This window comes from Felis catus, chromosome A2 (genome assembly GCF_018350175.1).
Source record: "Felis catus isolate Fca126 chromosome A2, F.catus_Fca126_mat1.0, whole genome shotgun sequence".
In the NCBI taxonomy this organism is placed as follows: Eukaryota; Metazoa; Chordata; class Mammalia; order Carnivora; family Felidae; genus Felis; species Felis catus.
The window spans coordinates 26,390,725-26,407,487 of NC_058369.1; positions in this window are offsets into that span (position 1 = coordinate 26,390,725).

Consider the following 16,763-nt stretch of genomic DNA (forward strand, 5'->3'; position numbering starts at 1 on the left):
ATTTCTGTACTCTATTCTGTTTCATTGATCTATATCTCTGTCCCTCCTCCTCCAATACCATTTTGTCTTGATAACTGTAGCTATATTGTAATTCTTAAGAGCAGGTAGTGGGATTCCTATAACATTATTCTTTTTTTTTTTTTAATGTTTATTTATTTTTGAGACAGAGAGAGACAGCATGAACGGGGGAGGGTCAGAGAGAGAGGGAGACACAGAATCTGAAGCAGGCTCCAGGCTCTGAGCTGTCAGCACAGAGCCCAATGCGGAGCTCGAACTCACGGACCGTGAGATCATGACCTGAGCCGAAGTCGGACGCTTAACCAACTGAGCCACCCAGGCGCCCCACATTATTCTTTTTCAAAATCATTTTGGTTATTTTAGTTCTTTTACCTTACTACATACATTTTAGAATCAGTTTGTTTGCAGTTCACTCCTTTTTGTTGTTGTTCACCCATCTTATTGGCAGACACCTGGACTGTTTCCAGTTTGAGGCTACTATGAATAAAGCTGCTATGAATATACAGATAAAAGTCATTATGTAGACCCATGTTTCTCTTTCTCTTGGAGTGAAATTCTGGGTCATAGATCAGGCATATGTTTAACTTTACAAGAAATGCCAAACAATTCTCCAAAGTGGTGATACCGTTTTATTTTCCTTCTGCCAAGATGAGCAAGTTTCAGTTGCTCCCGATCTTTACCAACATTTGGTAATACCAGTTTTTAAAATTTTGCTATCCTGCTTGGTGTGTTTTTATATTTCATGTGGTTTTAATTTTTATTTCCTTGAATATCAATCACATTGAGCACTTTCCATGTGCTTATTGTCTGTCAACTTCTTTTAAGAAAGTCATCATGACAGAATTCAAACTTCCCATGTAAAGTCTCAGTAATGAAGCTTTCCTTCTGTTCCCTATAGGAAGAAGCAGAGAAGACATGCTTTTTCTCCAGGGACTGGTGACATAATAATTACTTTATCAACAACAATGTCTCCGGTTTCTATGGTATCTTACAAATACATTTTTATCGGGGCGCCTGGGTGGCGCAGTCGGTTAAGCGTCCGACTCCAGCCAGGTCACGATCTCGCGGTCCGTGAGTTCGAGCCCCGCATCGGGCTCTGTGCTGACGGCTCGGAGCCTGGAGCCTGTTTCCGATTCTGTGTCTCCCTCTCTCTCTGCCCCTCCCCCGTTCATGCTCTGTCTCTCTCTGTCCCAAAAATAAATAAATGTTGAAAAAAAAAATTAAAAAAAAAAACATACATTTTTATCTTCCTCACACATTACAAAAAGTGGGAAGCCCTATATCAAAATATAATATACAAATGAATAGTGGATAAAGAAAGTTTAAAAAAAACTAGAAGTAGTGAAAAACTGGAAGCATTCATATATCCATCAGTTGGGAACTGGTTTAACAAAGCATATTACACCTCCATGGAATGTCATTCTTCTGTTAAAAGAATAAAAATATGAGAGTGAGGCAGATCTACATTTACAGATCCACGCACATATACAATATGTACTTATTGGAAACAATCTCCAAGCAAGGGGAGATATGAACTAAAAAATGGAATCCCATTTGTGTAAATAAAATGCAGAAATAAATATATATACTCATAAAGAAGTGTTTTGAAAGAATTCATAAGAAACTGTGAACAAAGACTAAATAGTGTAGGGGTAAGATTTGACTAATAGAGGTCAAGAAACATTTTACTTTTCTTTTTATACCTTTTATGTAGTATGATTTTTTTATAATTAGCATATATTTCTTTAATTGATTGTTAATTAACATACACAATTTATAAAATTACAAGCCAAATAATATACTGGGAAATCTTCACCACAAATATGGCAATATATTTATATAAATATTTAATACATTAAGAATTTCTAAAGAGTAATGAGAAAATTCTAAAATCCCAATGGAAAATGGACAAAGAGTGTGAATACACACTTCACAAAATAGTAGAAATGACTAGCAAACATGTACTATGTCTGACTTCAGTCATATCCAATGGAATAGAAATCAAAGCATCAATGTGACCTGTTTCTTGGCCCTTCAATTACTAACAGTTTAACAAAGTTCATTCAGTACTGGTAAAGGTGTATGGAAATGGGCACTCATACATGGTATTAATTGTTCCACTGTTTCTGGAAAGCAGTTTGTTGGTAGATCTCAAGAACCTTTAAAAATAGGTTTATACATATAAATAAATGTGTTTGCACATTATATACATATTTCTTTGGTCAAGTTATCTACTTGTAGGGATTTATCCTCTTAAATCTTGGTTGTTACTGATTAACTTATGTGAAATATAATATATAATATATATAATATATAATATTATATATATTCCTACTATAATATATAGTAGGAAAAATTGTCAACTATTTAGATAAATTAGGATATGTCCAGATGTTGAAATATTACATAACAAATTATTTTTTAAAGAATATCAAATAATATGCAAAAATGTTTATAAAATAATAGTAAGTGAAAAAGCAGATAAAAATAGTTTGAAATATAATCCTAATTTTATTTAAAACTATATATGCACAGAAAAACACTTAGAAAGGACAATGTAGTAGCTTAACATGAGGTTTAAAAATAAAAGAGGGACGCCTGGGTGGCTCAGTCAGTTGAGAGTCTGACTTCGGCTCAGGTCATGATCTCACTGTTCTTGGGTTCGAGCCCTGCATCGGGCTCTGTGCTGACAGCTCAGAGCCTGGAGCCTGTTTCAGATTCTGTGTCTCCCTCTCTCTCTCTGCCCCTCCCTCCCTCCTTCCTTCCCTTCCTCGTTCGACTCTCTTTCTGTTTCAAAAATAAATAAACATTAAAAAAATTTAAAAATAAAAGAAAGACATAATAAATCTCAATTGTGATTGAAATATTGCTTATGATTTCTACATGTTCCTTCCCCATGTATCCATATGCACTTATGTTTTATGTTTTATTTTGAATTTTAAAAATACTTTTGAGTAGGACATTTATTTCATAGTAGTAAAAATAATTCAAGTACTAAAAGGTATAAAGTAATTGCCCTTCCCTCATCCCACCTCACCCCACTTTGCCTCCTTTCCCTGCCTCAGGAGCCACTATGACTCATTTCTTCTCTGTATTTACAGAGAAGGACTGTTTGTGTATAAGCATGTATGTCTGTATCTGCCTTTCTTTACACAAAAGTTAGCTTTTTAAAAAAATATATTTTTAAGTGAGTATACAGTAAAATTGTGTGTGTGTGTGTGTGTGTGTGTGTGTGTGTGTGTGGTATGTGTGTGTCTGTCCAGCTCTGTGAGTTTTGAAGCTGACAACCACTATCAGGATACAGAACAATTCTATGACCCCAAAAACTGCTTCCTACTGTCTTTATGAAGCCTACTCCCTCCTTCCATCCCTGATAACCACTAATCATTGTTTCTATTGCCATACTATTGTCTTTTCCAGAATGTTATATAAATGAAATCATACAGTATATAACTTTTTGAGACTGCTTCTTTCACTCAACATAATATCTTTTAATTTTTTTTTTAAATTAATGTTTATTTGTGAGAGAGAGGGAGGGTGAGGCAGAGAAAGAGGGAGACACAGAATCTGAAGCAGGCTCCAGCTCCAAAATGTCAACACAGAGCCCCATGTGGGGCTCAAACTCATGAATCATGAGATCATGACCTGAGCCAAAGTCAGATGCTTAACTGACTGAGCCACCCAGGCACCCCTCAACATAATACCTTTGAGATTCATTCAAGTTGTCATGTGTATCAATAGTTCATTCTTTGTTCTTGCTGAATAGCACTCTATTGTATGCATGTACTACAGTTGGTTTCTCCATTCACTTGTTGAAGGACATTTGAAGTGTTCTCAGTTTTTGGCAATGATGAATAGAGATAATACAAAAAAAAATTTTACAGAGTTTTGTGTAAGCATGTTTTTATTTGTCTCTGGTGTGGGATAGAGATTGCTGGGTCATATGGTGTGTATATTTAACTGTTTTCTGGAGTGGCTATACCATTTTGTATTCTCACCAACAGTGTTTCAGCTGCTCCATATCCTCACCAATGCTTGGTATCATCATTTGTTTGTTCTGTTTGCTTTTTTTTCCTTTCTGTTAGGTGTGTAGTGATATCATCATGGTTTTAATTTTCATTTCCCTAATGGCTAATGATATTGAACATCTCTTCAAGTACTCATTGGCCATTCGTATATCATCTTTGGTGAAATGTCTGTTTAAATCTTTTGCCCATTTTTTATTAGGTCATTTGAAATTTTCATACAGTTGAGTTATCTATGTATTCTGGATACAAGTTCTATGTTGGATATTTAATTTTCAAATATTTTCTCACAGTCTGTGGCATAACTCTTCATTTTCTTAACAGTGTCTTTTGTAGAGAAAAAGGTTTAAATTTTGGTGAAATTCAGTTTACCACATTTTTCTTTTATGGATTATGTTTTGGTATCATATCTAAGAACTCTTTGTCTCACACCAGGTTGCAAAGGTCTTCCTTGATGTTTTCTTCTAAAGTTTTGTAGTTTTACATTTAGATCTATGGTCCACTTTGAGTTAATTTTTGTATAAGGTGTGAGGTTTAGGTCCCGAGTTTTCTTTTTTTGCATATGGTGTCCATTAGTTTCAACATCATGTGATAAAAAGACCATCTTTTCTCCATTGAATTGCCTTTGCACCTTTGCACAGAAATCAATTGGCTGTTTTGAGTGGGTCTATAGTTGGACTCTCTATTCTGTTCCATTGATCTCTGTGTTTATCCCTTCAATATTATTCTGTTATAATTACTGTAGCTGTGTAATAGTTTTTAAAATCAGATAATGTAAGGGTGCCTGGGTGGCTCAGTCAGTTAAGCATCCGATTGTTGATTTCATCTCAGGTCACAATCTCAAGGTTCTTGAGCTGGAGCCCCACTTTGGGCTCTGTGCTGACAGAATGGAGCCTGCTTGGGATTCTCTCTCTCTCTCTCTCTCTCTCTCTCTCTCTCTGCCCCTCCCTGCTTGTACTCTCTCTCTCAAAATAAATAAATAAACATTAAAAAATAAAATAGTGTAAGTTTTCCAGCATTACTCTTCTTCTTCTTTTTTTAATGTTTATTTATTCCTGAGAGAGAGGGTGACAGAGCATGAGCAGGGGAGGGGCAGAGAGGGAGGGAGACACAGAATCCAAAGCAGGCTCCAGGCTCCGAGCTGCCAGCACAGAGCCTGAAGTGGGGCCCAAACCCATGAACCGCGAGATCGTGACCTGAGCCAAAGTAGAACACTTAACAGACTGAGCCACCCAGGCACCCCTTCTTTTTCTTTTTAAAGATTTTATTTTTAAGTAGTCTCTACACAACCAGTGCAGGCTGGAACTCATAACCCGAGATCAAGAGTTGTATGCTCCACTGACAAATGAGCCAGCCCTGCCTCTAGTCTTCTTTTTCAAAATTGTTTTACAATCAGCTTATCTGCATCTCCAAAAAAAATTCTTGACAGAATTTCTATTGGAATAGTGTTGAATCTATAGAACATTTTGGGAAGAACTGGTATCCTGACTATACTGAGTCTCCCAACCACATTCACAGGATGTCTCTCTGTTTACGTCCATCTTCTTTTCTTCATTGGCCTTTTGTATGTTTTGGCATTCACATCTTGCACATCTTTTATTAGAGTTATGTCTTAGTGTTTCTGTCCTTTTTAAGCTACTAAATGCTATTTTAATAATTTTCAGTTTCCAATCATTTACTGCTAGTATATTGAAATACAATGGATTTTCAGGTGTTGACATTGTGTCTGCAACCTTGATAAACTCATTTTTTATTTGTAGAAGTTTTTTTTTGTAGGTTCCGTGGGATTGTCCACATAGACAATTTTTTATGTGGGTCTCCAATTATATAATCCAGGCAAAATAATATATAGATAAAGCAAATATGGCAAATGACAACAGCTGTGGAATCTTGAGTGTGGTGAGTATGTGGAAATTCATTGCGGTATTTCAACTTCTCTGTATGTTTGAAAGTTTTTCAGAAGTTTGTGGGGAGGGAAAGTGAGTGTCCCACATACCTGTCTGCCTTGTTGCGTTCCCCTTCTGGAAGGTGTGCACTGTTATTAATGCCCCGCTTCTCTTTTATGGGTTTTAAAGGGGATTTTATGGGTGTGTACGCATGCACGCACGCACAGGCACACACATCGGTCCATCGGGTTATTTCCGGTACCGCATTTATAGAATTTAGTTTCTGGAAGCTTTACAAGGGTAGCTGTTGTGGAAAAGCCATCCAGGTGAATTTGCCCAGTCCCTTTCCCAGGTGTTGGTAGCTATTTTATTCCCGCGGTTCAGCCCTAGAGGGCGCCCGCTTCACTTGACTGGCGGCAGCAAGCGGCAGAAGGCGCGGAAGCCACAGTGTCAGGGCGGCCACGTGACTCATGAAAAGTGGGGCCTCCAGAAGTATAAATACGTCTGTTCTCTGGCCTTAGCCACATTTTCTGTGGGTTGCAAAACTTAGACTAAGAGCCCACATTTTGGCTTCGCAGCAGGAAAGACTGAAAGAGTGAAAGGTTGCCCAGAAACCTTCACCCACACGCTGTACCGTGAACTTTTGAAGGATGGATACAACACCCCATTTCCAGGCACTGCATAGCATCCCAAACGTTTTGCTACTGATTATGGGACTACATTAAAAAATGGTTTTTGGCTAAAGGAAAGCCATTTTATTTAATACGTTAGAACCTGTTTATAACGCTGGGGTTGGAAGATGTCTCTGAATTAATAACACCAGTCTTATTCTATGTGTAGTTGTTATATTTAGGTAGACAAGATTTCACATTTTCTCTGGATCTGTGTAAGAACGAGCTGTATTGTAATAGTGGGTGTATAGCTTTAAAAACGTATTTAAGTCGACACCAATGGATAAATGACTAGCTTAAGTTAGTCAGATAGAAATGTTTTATTATTAATGTTGAATATGTACAGCAACTTGCAGTAGACTAAAAATTTTTGCCATTAAGAATGTGTACATAAATATCTGTTTTCAGAAATGAGTCTCTTTGGAAAATTTATATTTTTCTTAAAATACAGACTAAATATAGCAATACAGCATAGTTGTTAGGAAAACCAGCTTTGCTACTTCAAAGAATTTGAGCTGCAAACATAGTCATAAAAGAAATGGGTGAAATGATTTATGTATAAGATGATTTGTGGTAACTATTTATAATAATATTTATAATGACTATTGACAATAGCAAAAAAATGGAAATAAATATTCAGGTTTTAGATGAAAAAATATGTGGCACAGACATGAAATGGAATATTATGAAGATACAAAGGGGGTAAAGAGGACTTTTGTATATGAGAGGCATATCCATCTTTCCACTTGACTAAAATTTCTTCAGAGTGGTGTTAAAGGGAAATTTGAGAAATCAGGTGATGTTTCAACCACAATTTTCTTTTCTTTTTTTGAACTTTCTATTTTGAAATAATTATATATCCCCAGAAAGTTGCAAAGATAGCACAGAGAGGTCCTTGTACCCTTCATCTAGTTTCCCCCAATGGTTATGGCTCAGGGAACATAATACAATATCAAAACCAGGAAATTAATATCACTACAATGTGCATGTCTGCTATTTTATCACCTAGGTAGTATTGACTAACCACCAGAACTGTTCTGTCACTGCAGAGATCTCCCTGGTGCTACCTTGTTAGTACCTACCCTTCCCTACCCCTGGTAACTACTAGTTAGGTTTCCATTTCTAAAATGTTGTCATTTTGAGAACTTTGTATAAATAGAATCACATAGCAGGAGATTGTGGGTTTTTTTTCCACTTAGCACAATGCCCTTGAGATCCATCCAAGTTGCTTCCTCTATCAGTGGTTTGTTCTTTTTATAGTTTAATATTATTCCATGTAGTATGAGTGTACCACGGTTTTGTTTAATCATTCACCTGTTGTAGGACATTTTGACTGTTTCCAGTTGGGGGTTATTGCAAATAAAGCTACTGTGAACAATCATGTACAGGTTTTTGTGTGAACATAAGTTTTCACTCCTCTGGGATAAATGCCCAGGACTGCAACTGCTGGGTTGTAGGATAAGTGTATGCTTAGTTTTCTAGAAACTGCCAAATTATTTTCCAGAGTGCTGTACCATTTTACATTCCCAAACACAGTTTTCTTTTTATACAAAATGTTATTGACTACTGTTAGCACATGGCACTAGGCCAAAGGCACATGAGAATCGAAGATACTTTTAGTTTCTAGAAAAAATAAATTTTATATATATTAAGTGAAGAGAAAAATACAGGTCAAAAGTAATCTCTGCTGGGCCATAGTCCTATGTTTATTGTGTCAGGTTTTCAAAATGAGTCTTCCCTTACCATCAGCTAAGCTTTTGTTGGAAAGCTACAACACTTTGCACAGGCCACCTGGGTTTTCCCCGGATCTCTGACCCTTGCTTATATTCTGCCCCAAGGCTCCCCATGAAGCTTAGGCTTATTCTGGAACGTTCTACCCCCAATAATAGTCATGTAGAGACCTTAGAGAGTCATTCCGGAACCATACCCTCCCAGAGACCTCTGTATCTATACAACCTATCCCCGGTTCCCCAGCACTAAACATCATTAAAACTCTATTGAATAGTCTGTCTACCCTCACCCCACCCTTTAAGCTTTAGTTGTTAGAATACACAGGTGAGGTCACATTCCTCTGTGTTAGAAGCGCAGGCTCCAGGGTCATTCTGCCCTTCCTGGTGTCCTTGGACAAGTAACAACTCCTGAGCCTGAATTTCCTCACCTTTACATTTGAAGGGATAAAAACAGCACCAGCTAACAGGGCCATTGTGTTATCTGCAGATAGTCACAGAGTGTCTGCTATGGGCTGGCTGAGGATACAGTTAACAAAGGGAAGCCCTGACCTCAAGGATCATAACTAAAAGAGCAAATACAAGTACAGTGTTCAGGTATCAGTTAGGAAGGATGTTGGATGTCACTACCATGACTTCTAGTGCTTTGATTAAATCTCAGAGGTGAGGCCTTCTGGCCAAGTGTCTGCGATTTCATATTGTTAGAACATTCACTGTATCCCTGGGGGTTGCAGCTTTCTATATGTTTGCTATGGCTGAACCAAGAAAGAGGGCATATGCAGACTTCTACAGAAATTATGATTCCACAAAAGATTTTGAGGAGATGAAGAAGGAGGCTGGTATCTTTCAGAGTGCAAGGTGATTTTGGGAATGTAAAGAATTTCTTTGGGTTGAGTTCCATGAAAGTTTCTTACTGACCTGTGTTCCTGAACTATGAAACATGAATACTGGGTTATGGAATAGTTTCTCTTGATTAATAAACAACTAATAAATACTGTGGACAGTAAAAAAAAAAAAAAAAAAGAAAGAAAGAAAGAAAAAGTACAGTGTTCAGCCTGGCTTTTGGCCTGTTTTTGGCCTCTGAGAAATGTTGTTTTATTATCATAGCCAAACTTAACCCTTATTTATGTATTAAATAAGTATTTAATGGACTTGAATGGAATATGAACCCAGTATTACACATTTGCTCTAGTATATTTGTATTCATTGTAGTCAGACATTAATCACCTTTAATTGTAGGAGCTGTGCTTGTCTCATGCCCTTGCTAACGTCAAATCAATTGCTGATCAAGGGACTCCATTTTGTGCTTAAAACTTAGGATTATTCTGAATTTAATACCTGGAATATCAGATTCAATAAGGGTCTCTTGCTGAGCACACAACTTTGAAGGAAGAGTCTTTTTTTTTTTTTTTTAAATTCAAGTTAGTTAACATGAAGGAAGAGTCTTTATACAAACTTGTAAAAAAGTCCCTTACAGTGTGTTTGGAAGGTTCATACACTATTAAAAGACTCCAACAACAATAAAGAACACTCTTATTGTTTATAAAAGGTGGCCCATTTCATAAATACTTAATCAGAAATACAAACTTTATGGAGTGCCTGGCTGGCTCAGCTGGTAGAGCGTGTGACTAAATCTTGGGGTCGTGAGTTCAAGCCCCACATTGGGTGTAGAGCTCACACACACACACACACACACACACAATTTAGCAGAGGAAAAAGAAACTCTTAGAGGAAAGTTTCATTTTTAAATCTGTAAAAATGCCAAATAATGTGGCCAAAAAAACCTCCAAAAACATGGCAGCCAATTGAATGCAAAAATAGTCCAAAGAGCCTTGAATTTTAGGTAAACTGTGCATAATGCAAATTGGTAAATGAGTGAACTGGTCACCAGGTAAGCTTATCAATAAAACACATGGCTCTGCTCAGTCTGTTCCTAGGGCAGAACCAACATGGTGGCCACAGGCAGGTTGAACATTATGATAGTGCTGGATGAGAGTGTCCTGTTGGCTGAGCTTAGGTTATATCCCTGCTTCCAGGAAGTGGAAAGAGGGATTTGGGGCCTCTCTGACTTATAGGGAAAGTTGAGACCCTGTTCCCCACTGTGACCCACACAACCACAGCGGTCTCCAAATACAGTTGACCCTTGAACAACATGAGTATGAACTACATGCACAGGTTCCGTGTTGCTTATGCACGGATTTTTTTTATAAATGTGGTACAATGCTGTAAATGTAATTTCTTTTATAATTTTCTTAACATTTTCTTTTCTGTAGCTTACTTTAAGAATACAGTTATATATATAAATATATTATAAAATATGTATCATATATTTATATATTTATAATGTGTTGATTTACTTTATGTTACCAGTAATGCTTCTGTCAACAGTAGGCTATTGTAGTTAAATTTAGGGAGAGACAAAAGTTATACTCAACTGTGTGGGAGTCAGCACCCCCAACCACTGCATTGTTCAAGGGTCAAATATAGTAACCAATAGATGTTCATTATAGTGAATGAATAGTCAGGTAACATGAATTCCAGCCGCAGTTCAATGACCATCCAGTAATGTGACTTTGCAAAAGTTCTGTAACCTCTCCTCAGCTTGAGTTTACTCATGCATAAAGTGCCAGAGTGAACTTAAGATGGTCACTACCGTCCTGTAAGCGCTAAGATTTCCTGAGATTTCCTGCTGTTAGAGCTCCCCTCATGTTGTGACCTTTCCAGTAGACTCGAGGCTAGGATGGAGATAAGGAGTACCATTTTTTGTTAGAGGCTTAAGACAGCCAAGACTTCCTATAGCAAAGGTTAATGTTCTGTCTCAAAGATCCATTTCCCCAGGCTCTCTGAATGTAAATGTCAAGGCAATGAAAACAGTGAAATCTAGGCTCTGGTTCCTGTAGAGTCAGAGGCACTCACCTCACACGGTGCAGCCCTAGAGCGAAGGGCTGCCTCTGTGGCCTAAAGCTTCGTAAACTCAGGTTTAGGCTGTCAGCCCTGATTTAAAGAGATTTGGTGGTTCAATTTGCTTCTGGGAGAGAACTGACATTCACAGCAGGGCTTGGGGGGTGGGCTAATAGTGAAACCTGAGCTGGCTTCTTCCCTCTCTGGAGGGGCAGGCAGAGTGAGTCACCTGTTTGCACAGAAGGCTGTGGTAATCAAATCCACAAATTCACAGGCCTTATGCCTTCACCACTTTAAACCATAAAGGTGTCGCAACATAACAGTTTTAATTGCTAAACCGTAGCTGCAAACCCAAATTTCTGGATTTAATCAGAGCTGGGTGTGAAAGGCTGTGTGAATGGTGCCGTTTTTCTGCCAGGTGCATTTATTTGTTCCTCCTCTCCTTTGCTTCCTTGTTTGTCCTCAAGCTCAGACCAAAGGCCTCTGGACATTTGCCATCAGCCTGCTTTCCAACAGATGACGGGCCTATAGTGGCCATGACAGGTTTGCCTTCTTTTCTATTCCTTGCTGGAATCTGTGGACCTTGTATCCACCCCAACCTCCTGGGAACAAGCAACTCTGAATTCTTCTTGCCTTAGTGGGTATGAATCTCAGTCTACAACTTGGGTGGAAAAGAAATAAGGCTTTCTTTCCTAGAACTCCATTCAATGCATGCCTTCCCCCTCCTTAGCTGGTATAAAACCTCTATCTGCAGTCTTTTCTAGGCGTATATTCCCCACTTCTCAGCAATACAACCATACTGAGCATCACACTGCGCTGAGGGTTTAAGGAAGGCCAAGATAAGGGAGAGGGATGACTCTGGCTCTGAGTCATCAGTCACATGGTTGATGGAGGGATCTGTTGGCCCTGCCCACGTGGTCCCTTTGGCAGGGTCCTCTGCTCCTTTGTTGACATTATCAGTCCCTGGGAATCGTTCTGAGGTTGTCCCAGTGGCTGGCTGTACCACCTTCCACAGGCTTTCAGTTTCAGTCAGTATTCCTAGAATCCGTTCCTTTCTTGAATAGGAGGAAGGGAGAAAGGAAAATATAGGAAGAACCAACAGTGTGGTTTAACACCCTCCTGCATAATCCAGGCTGGCAGCCAGCTCTCCCTTTGTTCCAGCTCTGTGTTTGTACATGGGGTTATACAAAATATAGATAGTTTTTCAAAAGGCATAGTAAAATAATAAAAACTTAATATTCTGTAACCTCAACTGAGTAAGTTCTGAACCCAGCACCATCTGATTTAATCAGCACACTTGCCTTTTGAATGAAGTACTATTATTATTTCCATTTGACAGATCAGAAAACTGAGGCTCAATGAGATAGGAAACTTGTTCAAGGTCACACAGCAAGTTGTAGGAGAGCTGGGATTTGAACTTCAGTCTTTTGACACTAGAATCCAAATCCTTATTTATAAGCAGTGCATATTAGATGGGGTTATTTTTAATGTCTATTTTTGAGAGAGAGGGAGAGAGAGAGAGCAAACGGGAGGGGCAGAGAGAGAGGGAGACAGAGGATCCATAGCCGGCTTCATGCTGACAGCAGACAGCAGACAGCAGACAGCAGACAACCCTATGTGGGGCTCAAACTCACTAACCATGCGATTATGCCCTGAGCAGAAGTCAGATGCATAACCAACTGAGCCAGCCAGGTGCCCCATCTTAGATGCTTTATTTATTTTTTTTTTAATTTTTTTTTTCAACGTTTATTTATTTTTGGGACAGAGAGAGACAGAGCATGAACGGGGGAGGGGCAGAGAGAGAGGGAGACACAGAATCAGAACCAGGCTCCAGGCTCTGAGCCATCCGCCCAGAGCCCGACGCGGGGCTCGAACTCACAGACCGCGAGATCCTGACCTGGCTGAAGTCGGACGCTTAACCGACTGCGCCACCCAGGCGCCCCCATCTCAGATGCTTTAAAAGAAAATGTCAGACCTGTGACCCTAGTGTGGCATTAGAAAATTCTGTTTTCATGCAGTTTGTACCATAGTCCAGCCCTTCTCTCAGTGGGACTATAAAACAGCACCCAGCAGTTATTGTAGCTCAATAAATACTTGCTTGAATCGTATATCTCATAAGCATTTGCATTTTCAAATACTTTTGTGTTTGGTTCAGATGTGGCAAAAAAAATTGAGAGGTCACTGGCAGCATTGTCGTATCTAAAAAAATAAGAAAAACCCTTCTGGGACTTCTGGCTGGCTTGGTTGGTATAGAGCATGTGACTCTTGATCTTGGGGTGGTGAGTTCAAGCCCCATGTTAGGGGTAGAGTTTACTAATAAAAAAACAGAAAAGAAAAGAGAAAAAAACCCTTCTAGTTCTGCTTAAATTTTTGTTTGCCTACTGAGACTTCTTCAACTCTTCCTTTGACTTCCCAGCTCCCATCCAAACTCACTGAGGATAGGATGCCCTGTAGGCTTTTGGCATGTCTGACCTGGCTTTTAAATCCTGGCTCAGACACTTGCCGTTTGTGTGACCTGACCTGGTTTTCATGCCTCTCTGAGTCTCCACAAAATGTCCATAAAATGAGAGCAATAATACAAGTCTATGAAAAGTAGGCATTCAATGTCTACTTCCTATCTCTGTTAATTATATCAACCACATCAGAGTATTCTATCAATTTAAACTTATACTTAAGGTCCTTCTGAAAACTCTTAAAGGGTGTCATTCCTTTATTTATTATTTATTATTTATTTATTTATTTATTTATTTATTTATTTGTTTATTTATTTTAGAGAGTGTGAGCAGGGGAGAGGGACAGAGGCAGAGAGAGAGAGAATCCTAAGTGAGCTCTATGCTTAGTGTAGAGCCCAACATGGGGCTTGATCCTATGATCCTGGGATCATGACCTGAGCCAAAACTAAGAGTGGGATGCCCCATCAGACGCCCCTATCATTATTATTTTTTTTTAATGTTTGTTTTTGAGAGAGAGAGAAAGAGACACAGAGCACGAGTCGGGGAGGGGCAGAGAGAAAGGGAGACAGAATCCAAAGAAGGCTTCAGGCTCTGAGCTGACAGCACAGAGCCCCATGCAGGGCTCAAACCCACCAACTGTGAGATCATGACCTGAGCCGAAGTCAGATGCTTAACTGACTGAGCCACCCAGGAGCCCACAATTTGTCTTAGTCTAGGTCACAATTTTACTGGCTTTAATCATTTGCATATACCTTTACAATTTTTGTGTTTTCTATTTAATATCTGTGTTCTTAGTAGTATGGTTCCTTAAATTGATTAGTTTTTAACTCTGTTCTAGACCTAAGGAATAGTGTCTGTGACATCAGTGGCTTGATGGGTTAGGTTTTTCATATATCTTAGAAAAAATACATAATTAAGATATCAAATAGTTGTCTATGTGCCACCTAAAGTTATTTCATGGGGCACACTTAAGAAACACTAATTTTGTCATATGTATATCTATATTTTAGGATGAAAAACCAGTAATAACACACAAAAAAACTGTGATGGCATGTTTACTATTGTATGCTTCTACTTATATGAACATTTAGGAAAGGCAAAACTCTAGAGACAGAAAGCAGATCAGTGGTTGACTGGGACTAGGGACGGAAGTGGGGACTGACCTTGAACAGGAACTAGGGAAGTTTTCAGAGTGATGGAAGAATTCTAGGATGATGGTGGTGATGGTTGCACATCTGTATGAATTTAGACAAATTCATCAAGCTGTGTGTTTCAAATGAATACATCCTATGGTTTATAAATTATATCCCCAAGAAGAAAGAAAGAGAAAAAGAAAAGAAATGATCAACCAGAAGGGGGCCTGAGGAGGCTCCTGGAGTCCAGGTGATGTTTTGTTTCTTGATCTGGGTATTAGTTACAAGAGTATGTTCACTTTGTGAAAATTCATCAAGCCATTCATTTATGCTTCATGCACATTCCTACATGAACATTATATCCCAGTAACAGGATTTACTAAAAGAGAGAGAGAGAGAGAGAGAGAGAGAGAGAGAGAGAGAGAGAAGAAAAAATCAGCTAAGATGGGGCGGGGGGGGGCGGGGGGCGTACCGTAACTTCCCAATAAAAAGTTGCTACTTTCTTGTTTATTATTTTTTGTAATGACATCATCCTGCCAACTTAGTTTTATGATGTGAAGGGTTTAGGTTTTATATGTCTTAGTTCAGAAAGGGTTATGAAAAGATATATTTAGCTAATCACACCAGTGCTATAAAAATGTCAGCGGAATTCATTGTTTCTTAATTATTCATAGCAATTATCAATGTGGACAATATTCAACTTGCAACCAAAACAAATGGATGTTTGAAGAGGCCTTGGTGGAACAATCAAATCATCAGTCTCAAAATGTCCCCTCTCTCAGCCCAGTCCTGCTGCCTGCCAGTGTTTCAATTCTATATTTATCTTTTCAAATCAGCAGTGTAGCAATTAGTTATTATAATAGGAGCTACCAGTTTATTGTGTGCCAACTTCATGCCAGGCACTGCATTATCAGAGTTTTTCATACTTTAATTGCCTCATTTCACTGTCACAACAACCCTGCCAAGAAGTTTTTTTATACCATTTACAGATGAGGAAACTGAGGCTGGGGGCTCCTGAGTGGGTCCAAGCCCATATTGCTGGTGAGTGACAGAGCCAGAGGGCAAGCTGGAGTCCCACCCATGTGCTTTGCTATGTCTTGGGACCTGACGTCAGTGACAGGAAATAAGTGACATGTGTAACAGAATTCTGAAGCCCGAATCATGGCTCTTCACGCGGTTACTATAGTTACTTCTCTACATGATGCTCTCGTTTTTGCTGGGATAACAATGGATCCACTGTTAGCCATTGAGGTGTTTGAACCCCTACCTTCATCATGAAACCCGAGAGACATTTTAATAGGTTTAAAATAGCATTCCTGCCTTTTAATCATACGCTTTTATTTCAGAAGCTCCTGGAACGTTAACAGATCTCGTACTATGGCAGCTTTACCAATATTATTTTTTTCCACTTCGTGTAAAACATAAGAGCTCTCTATAGGTAATACAACCATATTTAGACAGAGACCTGAAAAACTCCATGACAAAAGTGATGCATTTGGCTGGGTGGGAGGTGCATGGATGCCCCCTCACTAGGTTGAGGGAGGGTGTGGGCATCTGGGCAGGAAGATGTATGGAAAGAGAGGCCTTGGATATGGTAGGAAGGAGAGGCCATAGGGCCTTGGGAGAGACAGCAGAAGAGGCAAGAGCTGTGTCTTACAAGTGGATATGGCTCTTGCTAAGCTAATAAACACATGCAGAGGAGGTGGTTTGGATTAGGAATGAGGTGGGGGGGGGTGTTGGATGGGCTAAATGGGTGATAAACATTAAGGAGGGCACTTGCTGGGATGAGCACTGGGTGTTATATGTAAGTGATGAATCACTAAATTATTACACTATATCTTAACTAGGATTTATTTTATTTATTTTTTAATGTTTATTAACATTAAACATTAGACAGAGAGACAGAGCATGAGTGGGGGAGGGGCAGAGAGACACAGAGACACAGAATC